This window comes from Saccopteryx bilineata, chromosome 3 (assembly GCF_036850765.1).
Source record: "Saccopteryx bilineata isolate mSacBil1 chromosome 3, mSacBil1_pri_phased_curated, whole genome shotgun sequence".
NCBI classification, from domain to species: Eukaryota; Metazoa; Chordata; class Mammalia; order Chiroptera; family Emballonuridae; genus Saccopteryx; species Saccopteryx bilineata.
The window spans coordinates 204,257,442-204,267,029 of record NC_089492.1 but is presented as its reverse complement, the minus strand read 5'-3'; the positions used below and the strand labels follow the sequence as shown (position 1 = coordinate 204,267,029).

Sequence of the window (9,588 nt, the reverse complement as noted above, 5' to 3'; positions counted from 1 at the left end):
TCTTTAGAAAGATTCATTTGACTACAGTGTCATTCTCATACTGTTATTCTTTTTGTTCACAACACTGATTACAATTCATCATTTATATATAAGGATAGGTCTATTCTCATCTTCCTACTAAATTATATATCCAGGAAAATCAGGAATCGTGTCTACTTTGTTCATTATTGCATAACCAGAGCCCAATACAATGCCTGGTTTAAAAGCCATTTGGTAATTATCTGCAGGATTAAAATATAAATGAATAAGGAAATTTATTACAGGGGGTTGAGACTGTGCTTTAAAAACATCAATAAGACTGTTGAAGTTTATAAATAGTTCACCGAAACCTAAAATAAGGCAATGATATTGTGGCAATATAGGACCTGGTTACATACTTAGTGTAGATGGCATAGGAAAGAAAAGTATCTAGAATAACTCATAAGTTTCTCATTTGACCTAGTGAGTGTTGATACCCTCAAATAGAAAAATAAATATTTAAGGATAAATGACCACTTATTGGTTACACTGATGAAATTGTATTTACAAATTTTTAGGCACTATAGAAGATGCAGAGGATACAAATAAGATATAGTATGTAACCCCATAAAAGGTTTTTATAATATCATTTATAAAGAATTTTAAAGTGTCAAGATTTAATCAGCAATTAAATTCATTCAACTAATTAATGGTCCAATATCACACAGATAATCAACAATTAATCTTTCTCTTCTTTGCCCTCCCTCACTTTTATCCTCTCCATTAAAGGGAAATCATTTTTCATTTGAAAGGACAGAATATCAGTTCACTAAGAAAAACGTCATTCCTGTTCCTAAAAAGCATTGTCAGTGCAATTCAAGAATATCATAATGTTCTCAATCTTAGAAAGACACTTGATTTGGTTTCCCAAATATTATTTATTTACCCTCCGTCTTTTACTATAAATGTCATTCTACTGCTCAAAAATCTTTACTGGATCCTCCATTGAATGAAAAATTACTTTTAAGCTCAATACTTTTGCAATTTCAACCTCTGAAACTTGAATCTTACCTGCCTTTCTGGTTTACCTCACACACATGACCAATGTCATCCGAAGAGCCAGTCTTGGGTTTTTCCCCATCCTGAGAAAACTAGTCACATTATTACACTGTGGTCATGCGTTTTGTCTTTGATCAAGAATAGCTTGGTTGCTGCTTCACAAGACCTGTGTCTTTATATTTCTAAAAATCAAATGGATTCCCCCAAAGAGGACAATTTTTCATTACTGAAAACACTTCTGTGATGGTTACTTTCTGTGTTAACTTAATTAACATAATTACTAACAACAATAAAAGTGCAATAGGATCTAGAAGACATTCGTAAGATGTGTTTTATAAATAATGTAAAGATAGCATCGTTAGAACAGATTTATATACTTCCATGGTGACCATTTTGAAGGGACTTATGTGAAATAAAGTTTCTTTTATGGCTGTTAAAATTCTGGCTTCTTTTCCTTAGAGTCTCCAACTGGATTATTAACATCTTCATTTTTTTACAAAAGTTTTTTATTAAATATAGATGTTTGGTTCCAGTTTGGTTCATTGTTCTTTTCCCACTTTAAGTAATTTTTACCTTATTTAAGGCACTTTCTAAATAGTTAAAACACAAATTAAAAGGCCAATATATGAAGCAAGAGATTTTTTTTTTTTTTTTTTGCATTTTTCTGAAACTGGAAACGGGGAGGCAGTCAGACAGACTCCCACATGCGCCCGACTGGGATCCACCCGGCACGCCCACCAGGGGGCGATGCTCTGCCCATCCCCGGCATTGCTCTGTTGTGACCAGAGCCAGTCTAGCGCCTGAGGCAGAGGCCATGGAGCCATCCCCAGTGCCCGGGCCATCTTTGCTCCATGGAGCCTTGGCTGCAGGAGGGGAAGAGAGAGATAGAGAGGAAGGAGAGGGGGAGGGGTGGAGAAGCAGATGGGCACTTCTCCTGTGTGCCTTGGCCGGGAATCGAACCCAGGACTTCCGCATGCCAGGCCGACGCTCCACCACTGAGCCAACCAGCCAGGGCCTGAAGCAAGAGATTTTAATGTGTTCAATCTTCTCTATAAGCAAATAAATTAGAATGCAGCAAAAATTTTATTATGATTATTACAGAATTATTTTTATCAAGATATTAACAAATAAATTAGTTGTAACTCTTTGATGTTGTTGCTAAATTTATTCTCCTAAGTCAAAATCTAAAATAATTCAGTATTACTAATTTTTTGTGTTTTATTAATTTTAGCCCCAAAACAAGAGCATTTCCAAATAAGAAAAATAGTTTAATTGTAAAATAAGACATAAAATATAAGAGATTGGCAAAGCCACTATAAAACAGTATGGAGTTCCTCAAAAATTAAAAATAGAACTACCAGATGGCCTAGCAATTTAACTTGTGAATATTTAGTCAAAAGAAATGAAAACACTAACTCAAAAAATATCTGCAACCCCATTTTCATTGCAGCATTATTCATAATAACCAAGATATGAAAATAACCTAAGTGCCCATTGATGGCTAAATGGAAAAAGAAAACGTGAACCATATAAATATATATATATACAATGGAATATTATTCAGCCATAAAAAGAAGAAAATCCTGCCATTTGCAATAACCTGGGTGAAACTTCAAGGCATTATACTAAATGAAATAAGTCAGAGAGAGAAAGACAAATGCCGTATGAGTCATAGGGAAAAAAAACCAAGCTTATAGAGAACAGATGGGAGGTTGCTAGGGTTGGGGTGGAGAGTGGGCAACATGGATGAAGGAGTCAAAATGTACAAACTTCCAGTTATAAAATACATAAGTCCTGGGCATGTTACATGTAGCACGGGGACTATAGTTAACAGTACTGTATCATACCTTTGGAAGTGGCTGAGAGGGAGTTGATGAGCTTCTGCAGGACTAGCCTCTTTCCAGGCTGGTGCCCACCAAGGGGAAGACCATGTTCAGTTTCGGCATGAAGATTGTGAAGCCCAAGGGTGAGAAGACAGGCCAGTTTGAGTCTGGCATCTCCCAGGCTCTCCTTGAGCTGAACATGAACTCGGACCTCAAGGTCCAGCTAAGAGAGCTGAATATCACAGCAGCCAAGAAAATTGAAGTCAGTGGTTGTCAGAAAGCTATTATTATCCTTGTTCTCATTCTTCAACTGAAATCTTCCCAGAAAATCTAAGTCCAGTTTAGTACGTGAATTGGAGAAAAAGTTCTGTGGGAAGCACGTTGCCTTTATCACTCTGAAGAAAATTCTGCCTAAGCCAAGTCAAAAAAAAAAAAAAAAAAACCGTGCAAAGAATAAGCAAAAGCGTGCCAGGTCTGCACACTGACTACCAGGCACATGCAATCCCAGAGGACTTGGTTTCCCGAGTGGTACTGTGGACAAGAGAATCCGCGGGAAACTAGATGAGCCAGCTCAGAAAGCTTCATCAGGAGAACAAAGTGGAACACAAAGTTGAAACTTTTTCTGGTGTCTCTAAAAAACTCACAGGCAAGGATGTTAATTTTGAATTCTGAGTTTCAATTGTAAATGAAATGACTCCAGCCTGACCAGGTGGTGGTGCAGTAGATAGAGCATCGGACTGGGACGCAGAAGGCCCAGGTTCGAAACCCCAAGGTCGCCAGCTTGAGCGTGGGCTCAAATGGTTTGAGCAAGGCTCACCAGCTTGAGACCAAGGTGGCTGGCTTGAGCAAGGGATCATTCAGTCTGCTGTAGCCCCCCGGTCAAGGCACAAATGAGAAAGCAATCAATGCCACAATAAAGAATTGATGCTTCTCATCTCTCTCCCTTTCGGTTTGTCTGTCCCTATATGTCCCTCTCTGTGTCACAAAATAAATAAATAAAATGACTACATAAAACATCATTCACAAAATAAAAAGTTGCTAAGAGAGTAAATCTTAAAATTCTCATTACAAAAAAAAATTATAACTGGTAATAAATGTTAACTAGACCTATTATGGTGATCATTTCAATATTTATATATGTAATAATGTTGTACACCTGAAGCTAATATAATGTTACGTATCAATTATATCTCACTTAAAAAAATCAAAGAAACATTCATCTATCCATAGCACCTTCTGCCAAAATTCCTAGTTTCAAGATCAGATTCTACCAAGTGACTTACCCTCTCTATGCCTTAGTTTCTTTACTTGTAAAATGGGCTAGTAGTCATGCCTATTTTATAGGGTTGCTGTGAGAATTTAATGAGTTATTAATAAATGTAGTGCTAGTAATCACAAAATAAATGTTGGATAGTATTAATATATTTTCAAATATATTATCTAGAACAGCAAAAGGGCCCTAGGTTAGGGGTCAGAAGACCTGGATTCTAGATCCAGATCTGGAATTAACTCGCTGTATGACCTTAAGCAAATCACTTCCTCTCTCTTTGGCTTAATTTCCTCTTATATCATATAAAGTGAGATGGCTGGCCGACTATTTACCAAAGTCCTTTCTAATTGTTTAATTTCAGTTGTATCATATTCCTTCCCCCTCCCCCTCCCCCTTCTTCTTCTTCTTCTTCTCTTCTTCTTCTTCTTCTTCTTCTTCTTCTTCTTCTTCTTCTTCTTCTTCTTCTTCTTCTTCTTCTTCCTCCTCCTCCTCCTCCTCCTCCTCCTCCTCCTCCTCCTCCTCCTCCTCCTTCTTCTTCTTCTTCTTCTTCTTCTTTTCTTCTTCTTCTTCTTCTTCTTCTCCAAGTGAGAGGAGGAGAGACACAGATACAGACTCTAGGATATGCCCTGACCAAGATCTGCCCAGCAACAGCTGTCTGGGGCCTATGCTCTGCCAATCTGGGGCCATGCTCAACTGAGCTATTTTTAGCACCTGAGGCAAAGGCTCCATGGAGCCATCCTCAACACCATCCTCAGCACCCAGGGCCAATGCACTAGAACCAGTTGAGCCATGGCTGTGGAAGGGGAAGAGAGAGAGAGAAGGGGGAGGGGGCAGGGAAGAGAAGCAAATGGTTGCTTCTCCTGTGTGTCCTGACCAGGAATTGAACCCAGGACATCCACATGACAGGCTGATGCTCTACCACTGAGCCAACAGCCCAGGGCCTGTATCACATTCTTAATTCTACATTAAAGAGCAGTTAAAATGATCATACATTAAGTGGGAATCAATTTTTTTTGTCCCAAGGCATTGTGCAAAGGTAAATGAAAGATACATTTCACCCACAGGAATTCACTGGACAGTAGACAAAGTAGCTCAGGACCTGGGGTTTGCCACAACAGAATAAAAATTGGGAGCATATTCTGTGGGCTGGACAAGCTATACCATAAGTTCTCCTTCTAATTTATTTATAATGCATACTGAACCACTGTCAGTGATATAAGACAAATGTCAATTAGACAATCAGCATACATTTACTCTGGCCCAAGGCATAAATGAGCATGTAGATACAATGTACAATTGTAACACAAACAGCACCCTACTTCCAAGTAAGCAGAGCAGGGACCTAGGAGGACTTATATTTTTGGACAGGGTGAAACAGTCACCCTGCCCTTGATACCCAACTCTCACAATTAAAGCTTTCTTCCTTTAGCTAGAGCATTAAATTCCTATTAAACGCAACTGACCCTGAAAAGGGCAGCAGTCATTTGTGTTTAAGTATGAATGAGTGTGGTCAGCTTTCTCCTAAAAGAAGAACAAGAAGGAGGAGGAGGAGGAGAAGGAGGAGGAGGAGGAAAAGGAAGAGGAAGGAGGCGGAGGAGGAAGAGGAAGAAAAGGAAGAGGAAGGAGGGGGAGGAGGAGGAGGAGGGAGAAGAGGAAGGAGGAAGAGGAGGAGGAGGAGGAGGAACAAGAAGAAGGAGGAGGAGGAGGAGGAGGAGGAAAAGGAAGAGGAAGGAGGAGGAGGAGAAGAAGAAAGCATGAGGACAAAATTCCCCTCTAATGAAATAAAAAACTAAAGTAGGTAACTGTAAAAGGGCTCTAGTCTTTTCATACTCATACCTTACTTCAATAACAGTGAACTAAATTATGTAATTATAATTACAAATAAGTAGATTTAGGAACAAGCTCTGTAACGCACTGTAATATGACACTTTTCTGAGGGGAAGAGGTACACAGGGAAGCACTGGAGAGCCCCAACTGATAGAAGCTCAGCCAGCCTGGAGAACCAGGCAACATGTGGATTGGTCACAAGCTTCACTTGTACGTCACCATTCTGCTCAAGGTCAGGTCTCTCTGCCTACCATTGTCAACTCTTCTTTTGCTGATTCAGGGATCCAATATTGCACAAAACCCAAATAAGCAAATGTCATCATATTGCTGAGACACATGCTACGGCAGATATGTTTATTGTGAGCTACATGCTAGGCATACTCAGGTGCTTTGTATATTTATTGTTTTCTTTGAGCCTCGGCACAATGCTTTAAGATGGCGTCATGATTCCATTCTACAAATGAAACTGAGGCATAGACAGGTTGATTTCCCCAAAGACAAACCAGGCTATGAAGAGGCAAAACCAGGATTCAAACCTAGGTCCATTGACTCCCAAGCCTAAGCTCCTTTTTACTGTTTTGTTGAATATTGTATGTGTTCCTATGAAATACCCCTGATATCCATGTGCCATTCATGAATTTAAACTTTTGCAGAGCACTGAATGCCAGACCCCATGCTGTGCATGAGGAATATGATGCTAAGGAAATTCAAATCCAATAAAGAATAAAACACAGCAGAGCGCCTGGGTTCAAATGCAAACTCTATTTCTAATTGGTGTGTGTGAGCCTCAGGGAAGTTAGTTAATGTCTTTCGATTTCAATTTTTCTGCATGTAAAATAGGGTAAGAGTTCCTACTGCATAAGGTTGTTGGGCAGAACCATGAGATAAATATAGTGATAGCACAGTGTCTGGAAACAGTGAGCACACATTACACGTTAGCTACTATATCATTGTCTCTGATGCTGTGAACAAGCGGGACCCTGGGAGGCAGCCGCATGGCTCGCTGTTCCTTTCACATGTGTGCAGAGGAGGAAGAAGGAGTTTCTCCGGCTCTGGACAAAGTCTACAACATCCTGTTTCTGAGGATTCCTAGGTAATGAAGAGTCTTTAAGTCACTTTGAATACTGAAAACTGTCTTAATTCAGAAATCAGAATGGCCTGTCCCATGTAAGAAGTACAGATTCTCACCTGGTTTACTGTGACATCATTTCTGGGGAAGGTTTGGCTGAAGGCTGACAGGGGTTACTGAGGAAGACAGGCCTCCCCCTTCTCCCTTCCCCACAGCACCTTCCAGCCTCCCTGCAGCAGCCTGGTTTTGGTCCCCAGCTCATCACCACGTCTCTCACCCTGCCTTAGGCAAAGAAAGTGGATGGAAAAGAGGTCGAAGGGCAGAAAGTCATTCTTATTTTAACTAATTCTCTTTAGGGCCAGTTTCTTGCATTTGGGGCCTTTTTTGCTTTGAGTGTTTAAAAATGACCCTGTCTCACAATTTCTTCGAAACTTCCCCCTCCCCCCCCCCCCCAAATTTTTAGGAATATTTGACTACTCTTCCTCTTACAAAGGTAATGTTTTATTCTCGGGCTGGCCACCTCTTTTTTCGATGGCTTTCCTGTAGGGGAGCCTCCAGGCAACAATCTTGGGAAGGATTTACAATGACTCCAGACTGACTCGGGCTCCCACGCGGCTCACATTTGCTCTGAAGGAAACTGCCAACCACCTCCAACAAATCCTTGGAGCGGCCCTCTTGCTCTGCTGTCAGAGCTGCTAGCCTGTCTTTGCTTTTTATAATTTCTAGGCAAGATTCAAAAAGCACTCCTGTCTCCGGAACTGCTAGAGACACGTGTGGTCCAATTCAGGCTCCTCCCCTGGCTGGAGTGGAAGGCAGAGCACTCAGCCTGCTGCTTCTGGGGCCAAGGAGCCAGCACTCCCAGCACCCGCTCTTCGAAAGAAATCCTCCTCCTTATCAAACTTCCCACCTCCACTCTCTTGATCCTTCAATATCCACAACGGGGGTGGTTTTTTCCCTAAAAGTCAAGAACTCATGGAAATTTCTATCTTTGGATGGTACCTAACTTTGAAATTTCATACTTATAGCATCTTGGTGCCTCAATCAAAACATCCAGTTGAATATTCTGGTACCTTATTTTTATTATCATTTTTATTGAAATGATAAGGAACTGTCACACAGTAAGGTATGTGCTACAATACAAATATAAACAAATTGCGATACTATAGAGGGCAGATAAACACATTTTATCCAGGTGTGAGAGAAGTCAGGCATGGAAGGCTTCATGGAGGCAGTGACATGACATTTGAATTGAAACTTCAAGAATCTATTTGTTCATTTAACAGATATTTATTTAGTTGCTATTATGTTCTAAACAGTATTCCAGGTGCTCAGGATCTGTGAGTGAAAAAACAAAAACCCCTGCTCTCACAGAGTTGATAGTCTACTAGGGAGTTGGGAGGACACGCAACAAACACAATAGATAAACGCATTTGATAGAAAGTGATAAATGCTATGAGAGATAAAGTGTTGGGCAGGAAAAAGAAGTTCATGAACCAGGAAAGAGGAAGGACATCCAAAGAAGGAAAACAGGACAAAGGCTTGGAGGTTTAAGGGGAATGGCATAATCAGAGTGGCCTAACGGGGTGGTGTGGCCGGTGTCCAGCAACATCAAAGACGCGACTGCGCGTCCCTGCTGCAGGTTCCTCCCTGAGCACTCAATTACTGCACGCTGCCCGCCACTTTCTTCCTGCAGCCCTTGAGAGTTTGCCTTTTCCACTTATCCCCATGGACACATATCTAACACCGAAAAAGAGAAAAAGTGCAAGTAAAGGAACTAAAAAAAATTTTTTTTAAATGTTTGGTTAAAATCCCCTAAGACAGTGAGCTTTGGTGCCTATTCAATAATAATCCAAAAATAATAATCAAGCACCTATTCCATAGCAGGCACAGCGCTGGTGCTATGGACACGGTACTGTGCAAGGTGGATACTGCCCTTGTCCTTGTATCAGAGCATAGCACGAATGAGAAGCAAGTCCCACAGGCCTGTGCAGGATCCAGCACGACCAGCCTTCTGACAGGCAACAGTAGGTCCCGCTACTCGGGGCCCATTGGTAACATCGCCTGATGGAAGACAGGACGGCCATGCCCAAGGAAGAGAAATGAGAAACCTCTGTGCTACCTGCTTCACAGGCACCCTATAGACAGTAGATGGAAGCCGAGAGGTAAAATGACAGATTGAAAAGGACTAGAGGTGGTGCAGTGGTGAGTTAGGTTAATAACCGAAGAAACAGAGGTTATGTGTGTGGGTGTGGCGCCCCTGCCCGCCCTTATCCCAGGGCATCCGGCTGGTGGAAGCCCAGCCAATAGCAACAAGGCCTGTAAGCTGTACTTACCATAGCTGTAACCATAATGTCAAATGTACCTTAAAGGATGCACCTAACTTTTTTTTCTTTAAATAAAGCCCATAGTCTTCAGGATGAAGCTAACCCTCAGGCTAAAAATCCCCCATTGTCAAATGAACCCCATGCCTTCCATCATCAGTAATTAAGTTTCTGTGAAGGAGGTTGAGGTAATCAGTTTGGAGCCAGGCTCCCCCCCAAAATAAAGCTTCCAATCCTCATGCTGTACTCAAAGATAGCAAC

The 9,588-nt window shown here is 41.1% G+C and overlaps 1 pseudogene; it reads left to right on the top strand.

Annotated features, from left to right (window-relative positions):
- Window positions 1-2,928: 2,928 nt before the first annotated feature.
- On the top strand, window positions 2,929-3,512 carry LOC136328984 (small ribosomal subunit protein eS7-like; annotated as a pseudogene).
- Window positions 3,513-9,588: the final 6,076 nt, after the last annotated feature.